General features: G+C 53.0%; 1 long non-coding RNA gene across 2 annotated transcripts in view; it reads right to left on the bottom strand.

Annotated features, from left to right (window-relative positions):
* Positions 1-3,696: 3,696 nt before the first annotated feature.
* Positions 3,697-19,263, bottom strand: part of LOC149123315 (uncharacterized) — a 52,266-nt gene continuing 36,699 nt past the window's right edge. For both annotated transcript variants that reach the window (XR_016215757.1, XR_016215754.1), the window contains exon 3: positions 3,697-4,014. This is a non-coding gene — a long non-coding RNA (uncharacterized LOC149123315). The remainder of the gene's footprint in view (positions 4,015-19,263) is intronic.

The following is a 19,263-nucleotide window of genomic DNA, read 5'->3' as shown; positions in this document are numbered from 1 at the left end:
GGATGGCAGACCTCTGTCTGCTCCCTGCAAACCCCACTCCACTTTCTTTCTGGAACCTTCTTCCTTTCACCTGATCCACTTCTAAGCTTTGAGTCTCTGTTCAAGTGCCCCCCTCCCCCTTTAAAGTTTATTTACGTATTTAAAAGGCAGAGATACAGAGAAAGACAGAGAGAAAGAATCTTCCACCCACTGGCTCACTCCCCAAATGGCCACAACAGCTGGGGCTGAGCCAGGCTGAAGCCAGGAGCCAGGAGCTTCTTCCGGGTCTCCCATATGGGTGGCAGGGTCCAGGCACTGGGGCCATCTCCACTCCTTTCCCAGGCACATTAGCAGGGAGCTGGATAAGAAGTGGAGCAGCCGGGACTTGAACCGGTGCCCATTTGGGATGCAGGCAGAGGCTGAGCCTTCTGTGCTGCGGTGTGGGCCCCAAGCGCTCCTTGCCTCATCCCAGTTAGGTTTTCGCCTGTTGTTTCCAGCTCACAGAAGCCAGTTCTCTCTGTACAGCATGCACTGTAGTTCAAGATGTGTGAGCACAGATCTAATCACATACAGGCGGCCCCTGACTCGTGTGGGTTCCACTTGATGATTTTTCGGTTTGACTTTGTTTTTTTGTTTGTTTGTTTGTTTTTTTTTACTTTACAGTGGTGTAAGAACCACACATATTCAATAGAAGGTAGGCTTTGAGATATTTGCCCCCAGACCAGCAATTAGTGATATGATTAATCCATTCATTTTCCCCCTCCCTTCCTCCCTCTCTCTCTCTAGATACTGGGCAGCCAGGAGGTCACCAGGGTAGACAACTACTACTGTGTTGCCAGAGTGTTTGGATACTGTGTGTGCTGGTCCCACCAGGGCTCAAAGTGCCCATCTGTGTCTCTGGCTTCTGGGGCCAATGCATTTCTGACTTCAGATACTTTCCACTAACAATGGGGGCGGCTGTATCTGTGTATTGCTTGGCCATGCGGGCAGTCTTCCCTACTGTGTCCCTAGCCCTTAGCCACAGTCAGAGAAGACAGAAACCACTACCAATAAATAAATACGAAATCAATGATGAGTGTGAAAGGCAGTGGTTCATGGCGTAAACACCATGGAAAGCAGTGTGGCAGGTTCCTGAAAAACTGAACTTAGAACTAGCATATGATCTAGTAGTTCCACTTCTGAGCATCTACCCAAAAGCGCTTAAAAGAGGTATCGGTATGTCCAAGTTCATAGCATAAATGTTCACAATGGCTAAAAGTGGAAGCAGCCCAAGCAGTCACCAACAGCTGAGTGCGTGAGAAAAATGGAATACTTATATTAGTACAATGGAGTATTATTCAGCCTCAAAGAGAGTTCTCACACGTGCTACAAGATGTATGACGCTTGAAGACATTGTGCTATGTGAAATAAGCCAGTCACAAAAGAATAAATACTGTCATTCTGCCTATGTGAAAACACCCAGAATAGGTCAAATTTATGGGGACAGAAAATACAATGCTAGTTGCCAGGGGCTGGCTGGAGGGGTATGGGGAGTTGTGTTTAATAAGTATTGAGCTCCACATTTGAGAGACGAAAAGAGACTCAGACAAATGAGATTTTTAGCTGATGTCACGCACAAAAACGAACGACAATAAATATGTGAGATGATGGATATGGTAATTTGCTTCGTGTGCATAACCTTTTTACTGTCTGTGTGCTGTAACATCACCTCGCATAGCTTAAATCAGGCCCACAAAATCTCTGGGTCTGGCCCTGCCAAGGCAACCGCAGGCAGCACTCAAAATTCAATAAATCTAGAGCAGGTGAATTGTTACGTCGATAGTTGTTTCTTTTTTAAGATTATATGTTTATTTGAAAAGCAGAATTACAGAGAGAGGGAGGGAGAGAGATTCCATCCACTGGTTCACTCCCCCAGTGGCTGCAACAGCAGGGGCTGGGCCAGGCCAATGCCAGGAGCCAGGAACTCCATCTGGGTCTCCCATGCAGGTAGCAGGGCCCTAAGCACTTGGGCCATCTTTCACTGCTTTCCCAGGCCAGTAGCAGGGAGCTGGACCAGAAGCAGAGCAGTCGGGACTCGAACCAGTGCTCACACGGGATTGAAGGTGGTGACACACCACTGGTCCCTCCAAATCCCTTTTTTTACAAATAAATATTTATTGTGTCTATTGGAGGCAGGGATGGGGAAACTTTTCTGCCACAGGCACTTGGATATTTATAACATCATTCGCAGGCCACACAAATTATCACCCTGGGCTTCACTTCTGGTCCAGCTCTTTGCTAATGGCCTGGGAAAGCAGTGAAAGATGGCCCAAGTGCTTAGGGCCCTGCTACCCACTTGGGAGACCCAGATGGAGCTCTGGGCTCCTGGCATTGGCCTGGCCCAGCCCCAGCTGTTGCAGCCGCTTGGGGAGTGAACCAGTGGATGGAAGCTCTCTCACTCTTCCTGTCTCTCCCTCTTTGTCACTCTGCCTTTCAAATAAATAAAATAAATTTAAAAGGCAGGGGTGGGGTGGGGATTTGGAGATGAGCTGCCTGAATGTGAATGTATTTAACACTATTGAACAGTATATTTAAAATCACTTTAAAAATGTATTTTATTTATTTGAAAGGCAGAGAGTTACAGAGAGAGGGAGAGAGATCAAGAGAGCTTCCATCTGCTTGGTTCACTCCCTAAATGACTGCAACAGCCTGGGCTGGGCCAGGCTGAAGCCAGGAGCCAGGAGCTTCATCCGGTCTCCCATGTGGGTGCAGGGATCCAAGGACGTGGGCCATCTTCTGCTTCTTTCTCAGATACATTAGAAGGGAGCTGAATTGGAAGTGAACTGGTGCCCACATGGGATGCCGGCACTGTGAGTGGCGACTGAACCTGTTATGCCAGAGCTCCCCGGAAGCTCACTTTTATGTGAAATGTATTTTATTACAATGGGAGGAGAAGAGGCAGTTACAAACTGGATGGTGATGATGGTTGCACAGCCATATAAGTTTGCTGAACAGGGGTGGATTTTCCGTATGGAAAGCACACCTAGATGAAGCTCGACTTAAGTAGGCAATTAAGAAAAACAACAACAAAGGCAATCAAGTGCATGGCGAGGCCTATGGTGTCTCAAAGGACAATTCCGAGTGTTCCTGCCTGTGTGGGGTTCCCAACATCCCAGGCTCAGACCTGTTAGAGCAGAGAGGCTGGGCCCCCGGAACACTACCTGCTACAGCCAAAGTGTCGCCACCGTGGGTCTCGCTTATTCCTGCCGGGAAGCCGGGCCGAGGACTGGGTGAGCAGCCGCGCTCTGATCTGGGAAATGGGTTTGGATTCGGGAAGTCGAGACGGGCCTGGGGTGGTGGGGAGGGCTGTGGACGTTCTTCGATTTGGTGTCTGCCTACCTCCCAGGGAAGGCTTGATGTGTGCAAGGCACGGTTCCAATGTCAGAGGTTTAGACGATGGCGAAAATTGCCTCAGAAATCACGCTTGTAATTCAGCGGGCCTGAGTGTGATGGGGCCAGGCGCCCCAGGGCTGCCATTGGCACGAGTTATGGGCGCAAAGTCAGCTAATTGCAAGCATTGCCACGGAACTGATGAACGCACCCTCCCCTCCCCCCACCCCGCCCTGTTTTGATCCCTCTGCTTGTCCCTGTCTCATCGATTCCAAACTGGCAGGAAAGAACTTGTCACTCCAATTACTCTTCTCCCTTACAACCCAAGGACTCGAAACACAACCAAGTAAAAAAACATTTATTGGATGAGGCTGGCGCAGTGGCTCACTTGGTTAATCCTCTATCTGCGGCACCGGCATCCCATATGGGCATCGGGTTCTAGTCCCAGTTGCTCCTCTTCCAGTCCAGCTCTCTGCTGTGGACAGGAGGGCAGTGGAGGATGGCCCAAGTGCTTGGGCCCTGCACCCGCATGGGAGACCAGGAGGAAGCACCTGGCTCCTGCTTCGGATTGGCGCAGCGCTGGCTGTGGCGTCCATTTGGGGAGTGAACCAACGGAAGGAAGACTTTTCTCTCTGTCTCTCTCTCTCTCACTGTCTATGACTCTACCTGTCAAAAAAAAAATTTAAAAAACATTTATTGGAGCAGGGATGAAGCGTCAGAAAGGGCACTTTCCGGAAGGTTCTTCAAGTGAAGACTAAGGGGACTGGGAATTGAGCGGTTTGTGCTACTGGCTTTTATGACTCTCGGTCACTCGGTCACTTGGTCACTCGGTCACTGGACTGGCGCAGGGAGCTCACGGGCGAGATCTCAGGGTCCAGCTCGGACACGCGAGCTCATCCACAGTGGTTGTCCACGGGCTGAGGGCAGTTCTGCCCCTTCCCCTCATCCCGGCACATTTGGCAACGTCTGGAGACCCTGTTGGCTGTCACACGATGTAGCTGCTGGAGGCCAGGGATCACGGTAAATATCCCACCATGACCCAATGACCCCCTGCAACCAAGCATCCCCTGAATGTCAACAGTGCCAGAACTGAGAAGCCAGGCCTACAGGTGCTGTGACTTCAAGGCCAGGCTGGCACCCACCTAATACCTTCTATTTTTTTTAATACAGTAGGATACTTTCCAGTGAAACGTTAAGTATTAAATCACAATCAAACCCTCTTATCTTCTCCGGGGGAGCCTTCTGACCCCTGCCGGCTACAGCGCACCCCAGCCTCTGACCCTTCCCCTCCAACATTGCACAATGGCGGTCTCGTAGTCACTCGTGTAACGATCTGAGCGGTTTAGCTGCTTCCCCTGCAGGTTAGAGAAAGACAACATTTGGAATTCTGTGCATTACACGGAACAGAAATGTCCATTTTCTCTATTTGGAAAAAGAGAGAGACAGATGACGAGAGAGATCTTCCATCTGCCAGTTCCCTCCCCAAAAGCCCACAGCAACCGTGGCTGGGCCAGGCCAAAGCGGGGAGCCTGTGAATCTCAAACCTCGCCCACTGCAGCGAAGCGAATCTTTGTAAATGTGGTTTGCAAACTAATTTTCTCCCTCTGGGGATGGACCTTTAATTTACTTAGCCAGTCTCTGTTGGGTATCTGAGCTCTGGCTTTATTACAGATAACGTTTCCATGAATGTCCTTCTGTAGACAGTAGCACTGTGCACATTCTAGATTTCTTTCCGTAGGCTTCCTGTCTTCACTCTTTCTGAAATGGACAGTAGTGTTGCATAAATTCCCAGGCCTCCAGAGTTGTGTTTTTTTTTTTTTTTTCCCAAATCCCCCCTTATTTCCTTTGTTGACTCTCCTGCAGGATCAGAGTCCCAGAAATGGCAGTAGCTATAGAAGCTAAACGTGTCATCCCGTAGACTTGCTTATCAGGGCACTCAGGTATTGTGCAACTCCACTGGAGAAATGTATAGATTTTCAAAAACAAGTCGAAGGTTCAATTGATTGAACAATTTTTCTGCTAAAAACACTTTCCATCTCATTCCCTGTTTTAGCAATTCTGAATCGATCTTTAAATATTTCTGAACTGCTGCCCAAAACCTACCTTAAATTTTTGTTGTTGTTGTTATCTACCAACACAATCCCCTCTACCTCCTGAGAGTGCCTATTGTAAACTTGGTCTTTAAAAAAATGTCACCAAGGAGGCACTTCTGCAACTGCGCCTCAAGCTTTCTTTTTATTATGGCAAAGCTGAACGAGCTGAAAGTCCAGCGCCTGGGAAGTTCGCTGTCAGAAATATCTGTCTTTTGCAATATAAATTATAAACGAAAATAAACTTGTCAAAGGATCCCACCAACATGCAAAAAGTGACATTGGAGCGAGGCAATTAAGAACGGTAATTGGCACCGAAAGGAAAGCTCGGCCGGTGGATGTTGAGATAACTTGGGTCTATAAACACCTAAATGGATTTTGGGCAGAGCAAGAAAGAATCGTCTTCTGACCCTGCGAAGCTACATAAAACGTTCTCCCCTTGTTTTACCGTGCAGAGGGATTGTGCCTCCTTTTCTCTGCTCAGACTCTCAAGTAAACAAAGCACGGGGCCCTGGTCTGATGGACGAGCCAGCAAGATGGAGGGAAGAAGAGAGAGGGGAGGGCCCAGCAGGAGCAGCGACAGCGGCAGCCACGCAGGGGAAGGCGGCGAGTGCAGGTGAATCAGGGGAAAAACGCAAAGCGGACAGAGCCCTGGGCGGGCAGGAGCTAAAGCCAGGAGAAAGCGGTCCTTGCGTTTGGTCCCCCTCCAGCTGATCTGAAAGCTAACTTCCCACAGAGAGCTGGGGGAGAAGTCCGCGGAGACAGACCCACATCGGACTCCGGCCTGTCCCATCTCCACGCGGGCTGTGACATTTCCCTCGGGCCCTCCACATCTCTACGCCCCGATTTCTTCCTCTCTGCTTTGGTCATTCCCTGCTGGAAAACTCAGAAATCATTTGCATAAAACACCCAATCGCGTGAGCGACACTACACATGCTTATCTAAGATTTCTCCTAGTAGATGCACAATGTCCTTGAGAATTGTGGGGTCAGGGTTGTTTATCTGCACAGTTTGCTCATTCGTTCGATCATTCACTCATTCGACAAGTGAACATTTTGTCTCCAAGGCACTGAGTTCAGTGCTGGGATTAGAGCCGGAGAAATTCAGCTGAGCTGCACCCTAAAGTGTGCAACCGCTTATCACAGTTTTGTGCAAAATGGCGGCCGTGGTATGTGGACTCTGCTCCCAACGCTCAGAACGGCCCCCGGGGTGGGGCGGTTTCCTGAAATTCACAGCTGAGGCCATGTCCCCTTCCCGAAGGGGCCGTCATCTCCACATTCGCACAAATTCATTTATGTGCTGCAAAGACGGTGGTGAGCCCACAAAACGGCAATAGAGCCGAAAAGTTCCCACGGCCTGGTGACGGGACGCCTCAGAACAGCACTGCAGGCAGACCCACGGTGCTGCCGGTCGGACACCCAGCCCCAGACTCCCCGTGCTGCTCAGGGGCAGGCGGGGCTGGCTCCGCATGCGCCGTCCTGGGCCTTCCATCCTTAGTTCCAAGTGTGCTCCTTCCACTTCTGGAAGAAAGAAAAGGCTGACTGTCCAGCAGCCTCAGGCGGGCCCCCGGGCAGGAGTCCAGCTGAAGGGCCTGGCCACCGCAGGTCAGGCCGGCTCCACTCCTCTCCTTGCTGGGAAAACTTCCAGTGTCACAAGATGAGGGGTGGGGCACAGTGATGCTGATGACCCTGACCCTCTGTAGGCCCGGGTTAGCGTGTGTGCATGTTAGCGTTTAACAAAAAGTTTTAAAAGAAAAAAAAAAAAAAAAAGAAAGAAAACTTACAGAATATAAAGAAAGGAAATGTGGCTGGCGCTGTGGTGCAGCGGGTTAGTGCCCTGGCCTGAGGCACCGGTATCCCATATGTGTGCCGGTTCTAGTCCTGGCTACTCCTCTTCTGATCCATCTCTCTGCTATGGCCTGGGAAAGCAGTAGAGGATGGCCCAAGACCTTGGGCCACTGCACCCACATGGGAGACCTGGGGGAAGCTCCTGGCTCCTGGCTTCGGATGGGCGCAGCTCCAGCCGTTGTGGCCATCTGGGGAATGAACCATCAGATGGAGGACCTCTCTCTCTATCTGCCTCTCCTCTCTCTGTATAACTCTGACTTTCAAATAAATAAATTAAAAAAATATATTTTCTTTTTTTTTAAAGATTTATTTATTTATTTGAAAGTCAGAGTTACACAGAGAGAGGAGAGGCAGAGAGACAGAGAGAGGTCTTCAATCCATTGGTTCACTTCCCAGTTGGCCACAGTGGCCAGAGCTGTGCTGACCCGAAGCCAGGACTCCCACGCAGGTACAGGGGCCCAAGGACTTGGGCCATCTTCTACTGCTTTCCCAGGCCACAGCAGAGAGCTGGATCAGAAGTGGGGCAGCCGGGTCTCGAACTGGTGCCCATATGGGATGCTGGCACTTCAGGCCAGGGCATTAACCCACTGTACTACAGTGCTGGCCCCAAAGAAAATATTTTTCTACAGCTGTACTGTGTGTTTGTTTTAAGCTAAGCCTTATTACAAAAGTGTCCAAAAGCCCCGCCTCCCACCCCGACCCCCCCCCCCCCCGCGACCCTCCTTCCCAGGGGCCACCTGACTCTGAGGCTCTCATGCTCATCCTAACCCGACTCAAAGGGTCCAGCGAGGGCCTGTGTGTGCCACCACATAAGGTGGTAAGGCTAAGAGCCCCACAGGGACGATAAATGACAAATGCCATTGTCATAAATATTATCCAATACAAGTGTCCTTCCAACCGCTCATGGTAAATGGAGTTACAAGATAAGTTTATTTTGGTGCAAAAAGTTTTGAAATCCGCAGTTACTCACATTTTCATACATATTTATTGTACGGAATATTTGCTATCAACCAATAAGCATGATTTTTGCCTGAACTGCCGTGCACCAACCCTGTGCCTGGTGTGGGGCGTTTCACCCATACTCACATGCCTCCCATCATTCTGAGAATACTACAAGGTATTCCCTGAGCTGCTGTGGATGGGCTCTGGACACAGCACACTGCAGCCAGCAGGGTCCCGGCGCGGCCGGCCTCCCTCCCCTCCCCCCCCGGGGGGGGCCACCTTCACCCATCCTGCTCTCCTGTTCTCGGAGAACAGCTTCAGTGTCAGCATTGGGCCCTTCACGGTTTCCTCGTCCCCTCCACCAGAGCTACAGCAGCTAGGGCTCTGCATTGTTTCTTTTGCTTCTGTTTTAAAAAATTGGCTAGGCTGAGGGTTTTTTCCCCTTGTCTTTTTTTTTTTTTTTTTTTTTTTTTTTGAGAGGCAGAGAGACAGAGAGAGAATTCACTTCCCCAATGGCTGGGACTGGCTGGGCCAAAGCCAGGCACTCAATTCAGGTTCCCCATGTGGATGGCAGGAACCCAATTACTTGAGCTGCTGCATCCCAGTGTCTGTATTAGTGGGACACGGGCATCTTGGCCTCTGGGTCATACGCCTGCCCCTTCTTTCTCTTCGGAGTCCCAACATTTAGGGTGGGGCGTGGCGCTCAGCAGGTGCACAGCTACTACTGTCAATCAGGTGAACCCTCTGGGATGTCTCCTGAAGGCTGTTGGGCTTTGCAGGCTGTGTCTCAGGTGAGACAGAGCTTGGGAAACGCTGGTTCTTAGATGTTTAGGAGCTGCAGGAACGTGCGTTCCTCTGGGGAGAAAGGGCAGGGGTGCTTTCGTGTCTGTGGGGGATTGGTTCCAAGGCCCCCAAGGATGCCCACACCCACGGGTGCACAAATCTCTTAGACAAAATCGCAGAGTATTTGCAAGGAATTCACACATCCCCTCCCGTGTACTTCCAACCATCTCTAGAGTATTTATAACACCCAGAACGATACAGATGCCCTGTAAACAGCTACCTTCTAAACTGTCCAGGAATAACAAGGAAAAGTCTCTGGGCGTGCTCAGTCCAGACACAGTTGCCTGGTTGGTCAAATCTGCGGCTGCAGACCCCACGGGTACAGAGTGAGAAGTGACGGGGGCTCAGGTGCCCCTCCTAGGGGCATGGGGGAGTGTGTCAGAGGCGGGAGCTGTGGCAGGGTCAGAGGAGCGCCCAGGGCGAGAGTGGTCAACGGAGGGGCGGGACTTGTCCGCACTTCTCAGAGATCAAGACAGGCAGCCAGAAGATGCCAGCTGGTGTGCGGGAGGCTGGGGAGGCTCTGGGCGATGCTGCAAGGGCTGTTTCCACAGAGAGTGGAGGCCGAGGGCTCGGAGACGGGAGGGGGGCACAGGAGCCTTTGAGGAGGAGCGTGGGGCAGTGGGAGAGGGTCCAGGGCCACGGCAGGGCCTTTGAGGGCCAGGAGATGGGGAAGGCCCTGGTTTCTGTGGAACGGCGCTGAGGCCAAGGAGCTAAGCCCGAGGCCTCCCCAGGCCTGGCACCCGTGTGGTGAGTCCCTTGCTTCCTCCCTGGCCTCGTGTGCTCTCTCACGCTCCTCCCCACTCCCTTCCGGCCGCCCCAGCCTCCTCCTGCCCCCCGGTCCTCCGGCGAGGCTCCTGCCTGGCCTCGCCTTCCCCTCTCCCTGGGACAGAGATCCCTGGGCTCGGTCCCTCCCTGCGCTCATGGGACTGAGATGAGCCTTTGCCGAGATCTTCCCGACCCTCCCTCGAGTCACAGGGTCCCCCTCCTCCCCGCCCCTTACCACAGGACCTTGGCACCAGCTGTGCTGCCTGCCTGGCATGCTCGGCCCTAACGACTCTCACTTCACCCCGGCTCAGGCGTCGGCTACAGCCTGGCCTCCCCTTCCTCCGGGACTCTGTCAGTGCCCTCACACGTGGCCCTTGCAGAGCTGACCCCTGTCCACTAGCACTGATCGCTTTGTGAGACTGTTCCGCCACGATTTCTCTCCTTCTCCAAGCCGTAGGTACCATCAGAGAAGGGGCCACATCTTCCTTATGCAAACTTGTATCCCAAGCATAGTGCTGAGCACCTAGCAGGTACCCCAAACTACAGGTTTTGGGGGTACTCGTGCATCACAAGTGCACTCCAGCCTGCACTGAAGACCTCCACTGATGTTCAGGAAAACTCGCTTTAAAAAAAAAAAGATTTATTTATTTGAAAGGCAGAGAGAAAAAGAGAATCTTCCATCTTCTGGTTCACTCCCCAAAAGGCCACAACAGCTGGGGCTGGGCCAAGCCAAAGCCAGGAGCTCCATCCAGGTCTCCCTTGTGGGTAGCAGGGGCCCAAGTACTTGGGCCGTCCTCTGCTGTTTTCCCAGGTGCATTAGCGAGAAGCTGGGTCAAAGTGGAGCAGTCACTGCTCACAGGGGATACCGGTATCATAGGAGGCAGCTTAACCAGCTGTGCCACAACACCAGCCCCAAGCGCCACTCATCTGAGGCTGGCTTTGTAGCACCTGTAACACCCAATCCTATATCAGAGAGCCAATTCGAGTTCTGGCTACTCCAGTTTCAAGCCAACTCCCTGCTAAAGTGCCTGGGAAAGCAGTGGAGGATGACCGAAGTGCCTGGATGCCTGCCACCCACAAGGGAGATCTGGATGGAGTTCTAGGCTCCTGGCTTCAGCCTCATCCAGCCCTGGCTGCTGTGGCTATTTGGTGCATGAACCAGTGGACGGAAGCTCTCTTTCAAATAAATAAAAACAATATTAAAAAAGAAAAACCCACTCAGATACTGAGCACCAAATGTCACACCTGTCTACTGTGCCCTAACCTGTTTCTCCAAGGAAATTCTTCATGTATGGAACTGGTGTCTCGGAGGGGTAGGGTGGTCTCTGGAATCAGATTTGGCTCCTGCCTCTACTCTCTGCCGGCCGTGTGGCCCAGCTCAAGTGGCCTCAGCTCCCTGTGGGCCTCACTTGCCTATCTATCAATGGGAATAATGACATATGCACTACACATCTTTTCAGAGGGTAAGTGCCACTACTAAGTGGAAAAGGCTAGAACCATGCTTGGCATATTCGACACACTCAGATCACCGGCTCCGGCGCCAGGCGCTGTGCAGGCCTGGAGATGCGCCTACTGTCCTGACGCCAGCCGACAGCAGATCCCCGCCGGGCTCGGCCACGCAGCTTACTGGCTAACACATCTCAGCTTCGTGGGGTTTGTGAGTTGTGAAAGTGTGGAAAATACTTTACGTGGGCCTTGTAGAAGGGTCCGACGTAAACAACCTCCGGCAGGGGTAGCATGAGTGGCAGGAACTGGGGTCTGTTCAGCAGCCAGGGCTGGCTCCGTGCACGTCCCGAGTGCCGGGTGTTCTGTTTGCCCCTCCCCCAATCCAGTAATTTGTCTCTTCCCTGTTCCGTGCTCCAGGCTGACCTGTGGGGACTGTGTCCACTGGTCCCCAAGACATCTGGCTCTTGGTTGGGTTTGGCCAGTGCTGGGGGAGGGCAGGTGTGGGGGATGGGAGGGCCAAGGGCAGTGAGAGTAGGCCACTGATTCCTTGGTGGCCACGGTCTGCCACAACTGTGTCCCCCTACTAAAGGCCACAACTCCTGGGGCTGGCTCTTCTCCTACAGTCTTGCCATTTTCTGATAACCACTCCCCCCTCATTTCTTGTAATTGATTGCTTTTTACTTATTTAAAAGGCAGAGCGAGAGAGAGAGAGAAAGAGAGAGAGAGAGAGATCTTCCATCTGCTGGTTCACTCCCCAATTGCCCACAACAGCCAGCGCTGGGTGAGGCTGAAGCCAGGAGCCAGGAACCCCATCCAGGCGTCCCACTTGGGTGACAGGGGCCCAAGCACTTGGGCCATCACCTGCTGCCTCCCAGGGTGCATTAGCAGGAAGCTGGATCTGAAGTGGAGGTGGGACTCGATCCCCGGCACTCTGATATGAGACATGGGTGTCCCCGTGCAGCACCACAACGCCCACCACCCCTCGTGTCTTCTGGGCACTGGGAAGGCGAGGGCTCCCTGCTGTTGGCAGTGCACAGGACTTCATCATTCCACCTGCTCCTGTAACTTGGAGGTATCCCTTCATTTTTAATAAAAGGATGTATTTGTTTGAAAGGGAAAGGGCATCAGAGAGAGAGAGAGAGAGAGAGAGAGAGAGAATCTTCCACACCTACTGGTTCAGTCCTAAAATGTCCACAACAGCCAGAGCTGGGCCCAGCTGAAGCCAGGATCCTGGAACTCTGTCCAGGTCTTCCACATGGTGGCAGGGACCCAAGCACTTGGGCCATCCTCCTTCCCCGATGACATGGCTGTCCTGTCCCCTCAACCCTTAACCGCTTCATTTGATGCCACCGTCCTCAAAGCAGGTGTCACCCTCAGGAGCAATGGTATTTCCATGCCTGCAATCCGGGGGCTGCTCTGCCACCGGAACGGCCCTTATCTGACAGCCCAGGAGCCCGTGCTCACGGCCAAGTCTGCCCCTGAGCAGTGCCCGGCGTTTTGTAGGCGCCAAGTACGTCCTCGTGGGCAGGGGAGGGGAGCAAACACAGGAAGGGATGTGGGTCTCCTCTCGCCTCTCCCCTGCCCGAACAAACCCACCAGCTGAGGAAAGAGCCAGACCATCTAAAGGAGCTGTCAGGATTCCTGCCCTGGACGGGGGCTGGGAGTTGGGGAGCCAGGACGGGGCAGAGTGGGCCAGCAGTGGGTGCGTGGGTGGGCTGGGGTAGCAGGGCTGCGGCCCGCGAGGTGTCAGTAAAAAAGGCCTCGCTGCTCTGTATCTGCAGCTACTCACGGGAAATAAAGCCGTTTGCTTATAAAGGATTTCCATAAACATTGTGAGGCTGTGTATGAGGGGTAATCTTGAGATGTGCACTAAACTAAACAGGGCAGTATAAACACAGGGGCGGGCTGAGAGGGGGCCTCAGGACCCAGCTTTGCCCCCGCCCCAGGGCCAGGCCACGCTGCAGCCTCAGAACCCCGGCACCTCTAGTTCTCGCTGAGACAGAGGAGCCCAAGGCAGCCCCGGGTGCGGATCCTCGAACAGCCCCTGGAAACAGGCTCAGGGCTCTGACATCCCGAAGTCGCCCGTGGGGAAGACACTTGAGAGACCACAGACAGGACGGGAACAGGTGCTGTCAGCAGTGTGCGCCCTGCACCGTGTCTGATCATACTGTGTCCGAAATGAAGCCAGGAGCCAGGAGCTTCATCCAGGTCTCCCACGTGGGTGCAGGGGCCCAAGCACTTGGGCCATCTTCCACTGCTTTCCCAGGCCACAGCAGAGAGCTGGATCGGAAGAGGAACAGCCAGGACTAGAATTGGCGCCCATATGAGATGCCGGTGCTGCAGGCCAGGGCTTTAACCCACTTCACCACAGCACTGGTCCCAATGCTGTGCCCATTTTATAGATGAGGAAACAGAGGCATACTGTTCCATACTGGACTTCAATGCCCATCTCTGGCTCCCCTCCAGTGTCCTGCTGATGTGTACCCAGGAGGAAGTGGTGGTAGCTCCAGCAATGGGCTGCTGCACTCAAGGGAGACCTGGATTGAGTTTCTAGCTGCTGGCTTTGACCAAGCCCATTCTTGACTGTTGTGGGTATCTGGGAAGAGCACCAACAGATGGGAGTGCGTGCTCTCTCTCTCTCTCTCTCTCTCTCTCTCTCTCTCTCCATCTGCCTCTCTCTCTTGCAGCCTCTTGAATACTTAAATTAGGGAAAAAAAGAAACAGAATGGTTTGTTTTTTCTTTTTAAAGATTTGTTTTATTTATTTGAAAGAAAGAAGTCTTCTGCGGCCTGTGCTGTGGCTCAGCAGGTTAACACCCTGGCCTGCAGCACTGGCATCCCATATGGGCGCCGGTTCAAGACCCAGCTGCTCCACTTCCAATCCAGCTCTCTGCTGTGACCTGGGAAAGCAGTGGAAGGTGGCCCAAGACCTTGGGCCCCTGAACCCACGTGGGAGACCAGGAAGAAGCTTCTGGCTCCTGGCTTCGGATTGGCACAGCTCTGGCCGTTGCGGCCATCTGGGGAGTGAACCAGCGGATGGAAGACCTCTCTCTCTGTCTCTCTGCTTCTCCTCTCTTTATGTAACCTCTGACTTTCAAATAAATAAACAAACCTTAAAAAAAAAAAAAAAAAAAAAAAGGAAGAAAGAAGTCTTCTATCTGCTGATTCACTCCCCAAATGGCTGCAAAACCCGGGGCTGGACTAGGCCGAAACCAGGAGCCTGGAATTCCAGCCGGGTCTCCCATGGGAGTAGCAGGGGCTCAGACACTGGGCCATCCTCCCATGCTTTCCCAGGCTTATGAGCTGGGTGGGAAGCTGAAGTGAAGATGCAGGAGGCAGCTTCAGCCGCTGTGCCACACGCTGGCCCCGTTTGGCCCACCCTAAGCTTGGGGTTACTGTGTGACCCCATCTGGCTTTCATTGACTTCTTACTCTGCACCCCCAAGGTGTCCTCTGTGGCTCAGGACTGGCTCTGACGCTCGGTCCCACAGCTCACTGCACGTTTGCCCACGTCTGGTGCTACAGGTGCACTGACCGCACCATCTCCATGATGCCCCACGAGGTGGGACCCTCAATTGTCAGCACAGGTGGTCTGTGACTCAGGCAAGGTCACCCTCAGAGGCCGCTGGCCACTGGAGGTTCAAGTCTGGTGTGGACGCGAGTGACTCCCGGCGGGTGCTCTGCCCTCCCTCCCTGTGCCTGCTGTTCCCCAGGAATGGCTGAGATCTGGGGACGGGCATTTGGGTGGTTACAATGCTCGCATCCCAGACTGGCATCCCTGGGCTTGCGCCCCCAGCTCCGCTTTTCATTCCAGCTTCCTGTTGATGTGTGCCTTGGGAGGCAGCAGGTGTTGGTTCCGGTCCCTGGGTCCCTGCACCCAAGTGGGAGACCCAGAGTGAGTTCTAGGCTCTTGACTTTGGCTTGGTCCCATTCCGGCCCTTGTGACCGTGTCGGGAGTAGATGAGCAGATGGGACAACTATGTGCATTCTCTCTTGGCATCTATCTCTCAAACAGACTCACAATAAATAGTAAGTAAAGCTTGGTTGGGTTTTGGTTGACTCTCACTCACTTCCTTGCAAGCTGGCAGGGTCTTGAAATGCAGGCTTTGCCCCAGATTCCATTCTGTCCCCCGTGAAGGGCGAGGCCCATCGAGACTGGGACACTCCAGGTGGCCCCCGAGGTGCCACCCCTCACTGCTCCCCATCCTACCTTCCACCTAGGTGTAAAGAGAGGTGCTAGCCTAGCTCTGGCCTCTTCCACCATCCCAACCCATCTGCATCTCCTCGCTCACATCCTCACCAGAGCTTTGACCACAACGACGAGGACAGTAATAAGAGCCAACGCATCCTGGGTCCTGCCTTCCCCCTGCCTCCAAATACGAGCCGGCGCTGACCGCCCATCATCAGCCAGGCTCCCAGGTTGGCACCGGAACCACTGATCAACACACACAGACACGGTGCCCTCTGCGTTCAGCTCACGGCCCAGCCGAGTGAGACGGGCAGTCATCAATGATGCTGAAACGCCCAGGGAGAGGCCATCACTCGTCATGAGAAAAAGTGCAGAGCTACACTGGGAGCAGCTGGGAAGGTCCAGGAGGGCTCCTTGGAGGAAGAGGATGGGGGAGCCCTGTCCTCCTCACCCAGTTCCAAAGCACGACCCCACGTCCTGGCTCATTCTGGGCTCCTCCCTCCACACACGCCCCACCACTGCCCTCTGCCACCCTCCCGAGGCTAAACCAGTGGTGCTGCCCACTGTGGCCTTGAACGTCCCAAACTGTCAGCCGAATGAACCTTCTCTCTTTACAAAGTTTGGCATTTCATTGGAGTAACAAAAAGCTAATGTAGACTAAGACGCTAAAACTTAAAAGCACACACCCCAAGTACAGCAGCATCGGCATGACTGGGAGGGCGTCAGAAATAGGGACTCTCACGGCTGGCTGGGTGGCACAGCGGGCTGAGCCTCTGCTTGCAAGGCCAGCATCCCCCACTGGAGCGCTGGTTCGAGTCCTGATTGCTCCGCTTCTGATCTAGCTCCCTGCTAATGCACCTGGAAAGTCAGCACAAGATGGCCCAAGTGCTGGGGCTCCTGCCTCCAATGTGGAAGACCCAGATGGGGCTCCTGGCTGCTGGCTTCAGCCTGGTCCAGCCCCAGCTGTTGAAGCCATTTGCTGAGTGAACCGGAAGACAGAGGATCGATCTCTCTCTCTCTCTCTCTCTCTCTCTCTCTCTCCCCCCACCTCCTCTGTGTCTTTCTGCCTTTCACATACATAAACAAGAAAAAAGAAGAGGGGACCCCCAGCTCCTCGCAGCCCACTCAACCATAAGCCACATCTCAGCACAATCCACAGGTGGTTCTTCCGGGCATCACAGTTTGACAAGCACCATCACCAAGTTCCTGTTCCCACACACACACACACACACCTGTGTGTATTACAGTTCTGAGAAACACATTACCCATTATCCTTCTATCTATTTAGACAGAGAGCCAACCCCCGGTACCCATGGTATACATCCTCCCGTAGACTTTAAACAAAAACTCTAGATTATGCATAATACCTAATTCAATACAGACAGCTGTTTTGTATTGTACAAAAAAAAAAAAAAAAAGGTTCAGTTCAATATGGACACAATTTTTAGAAACTTACTTTTTTGAGACACAAAGGAATTCCTGCCTCCCACTGGCTCACTCCCCAGTGGCCGGGGTTGGGGGGGCTGGGAATCCCTTCCGGGTCTCCCACGTGGGTGGCAGGAATCCAGCGACTTGAGTCATCAGCTGCTGCCTCCCAGGTGTGCAGGACCAGGAAGCTGGAACTGGGAGCAGGGCCGGGACTCGAGCTCAGGCACCAGGCACGGGATGTGTCCCTAGTGGCATCTAACCGCTCTGCCAAACACCTGCTCTCTTTTTTTCTGAATGATCTGGATCCCTAGTTGGTTGTGCAGAACCTCTGCATGCAGAGGGAGGGCTGGCTGTGTGTGGATTTATGCATATGAATGGCAACAGTGCATAGAAAAGTCTGGAATTATTTACACTAAAGTGCTCAGAGTACATTTGACTTTGACAAGAATGGATTTAAAGAGGGAGAAGGGCAGGTGGGGGTGGGGATTGGATTTATTGATTGAGTCTACAGAAAGAACTGGTTAATGCATTACTTGGGTGACCACTTTCACTCATAGGGGAGTACAGAGGCGAAGGCACGCAAAGCTGTTCTCAACGACGTGGGCACCTGTGAGGGACTCGCTGCCTCCTGGACCTAGCGATTTCCCCTGGAGAGAGGAACCCCTGATTACGCTCACACACACACACACACACACACATACACGAGAGGAGGTGCAGCCAAGGTGAGTTGTGGGAGCACTGTGTGCAGCAGCAAAAGATGGAAGACAACCAGCAACGCCTGTCAACAAGAACCCAGTGAAGTGAGTGATGGAACCTTCCCAGGGGAACACTACGCAGCCAGGAAAAAGGCGGCTGAGAGGAGACTGCAAGGACAGAGGTGCCCACCCCCTGCGCACTACGTGGTGCCTGCAGGAAGGGGAGAGTAGGGTGTGTGTTTCTATCTGGTGATCCAAGCACAACGCTGCTGGGACACAGCTGACACAGCGAGCAGGGGCTGCACCGGCGAGAGGCACCATGGCTACCTGGAGCACTCGAATGTTTCGCTTCTTCAGGTCCCTTCTACAGGAACAAGGCACAGCAAGCAGAAGCTCTCGGCTTCCCTTCCTCCTCCAGAACCTTCACTCGTGGGAACTCCAGCTGGGGAAGTCATTGCAAACTCAGGAACCCCGGGGCTGGGCTCCCACGGAAAGAAAGTCAGGGACATTCTCCATGCTAAGGGGACAGGCTCAGCCCTCCTAGGCCCACCCAGGGCCACTTCTTCCCTAGCTGCACTCAGTAAAAACAGTACCAAAAATCAAAATAGGGAGCTGCTTAATTTTGCTTCCCAGCCATAGCTCCCACTGTCTCCTGTCTCTCTCCCTGCCTCCCTCTTTTTGCAACAATGAAGATCCTGGTCTAGAATGACAATGATGCAAAGGAAAGATGAGGTTGCACTGATATCAAACTACACAACCACAAAAATTAACAGGAACAGCCGTCAAGGGGAAACACCCCCCAAAGGGAACACTTCACGGCATCTCCATGGCTCGGGGAGGCACAGGTCCTCTGTGCCCCGCAGCCCAGGACCAGGGACGTAGAAGCCTCCAGGCCGTTCTACGCAGGGTACACACTTGTCACCAAAAATACCTCAACCATTTTCAAAGAGTAAAAGCCAGAATCTCCTTGCTAGCTCCTCATTCCCTTATCTTTCTCATGCTTTCCTGAGATCTGGAATTATCTTTGGGAAAGAGAAGAAAGGAACACAAGACAGAAAATAATGCTTGCTTAGGTCAACATCACGGACCAAGGCAAGCTTCTCACCAGGGGCATCATTGGCTGGGGCCCAGCTTATAGTGAGTGGTTAAACAAAGGGGCCTTTGTGACTCGGTCATCCGAGCCCACCATAACTTAGCATACAATGGGGCAGCTCAGGGAGAGGCTCCCAGGGGCCAGCTGGGCAGCCAGGACAGGAACGAGCGAGCAGAAACTCCCAGCTTTCCCAGCTACTTTTCTAGTGAGCGTCCAGGAGGCAGGAAAAGGTTTCCAGTCCCTAGTCCCTTGTAGCCCCACCATCTCTCCAAACAAAAGCTTCGGCCATTTTCTTCTATGTCTGTGCCTGGGTCAACACAGCACTCCACCTTTGGTTTAGGGATTTGCAAATTCATCAATGCACACACTAATCCATCTGTCCGTAAGTGCCGAGACGATGTGGGGGAAAAGAACCAGGCCGTGAAAGGTTGCTAGAATACTCTGCCGTATGACACCATGGTGACCCGGACTGTTTTTTCTGTCTGTGAGGAGACACACAGCAGGTGTGAAATCCATCAGGCTTTTCGACAAAGGTGGATGGTCATAGACATCCCAGGGACGGTCACTGCGTTGCTGGTC

The sequence above is a fragment of the Oryctolagus cuniculus genome, chromosome 11 (assembly GCF_051225735.1).
Source record: "Oryctolagus cuniculus isolate XC-2025 breed Fujian yellow rabbit chromosome 11, ASM5122573v1, whole genome shotgun sequence".
NCBI lineage: Eukaryota > Metazoa > Chordata > Mammalia > Lagomorpha > Leporidae > Oryctolagus > Oryctolagus cuniculus.
This window is presented reverse-complemented; position numbering and strand designations above follow the sequence as displayed.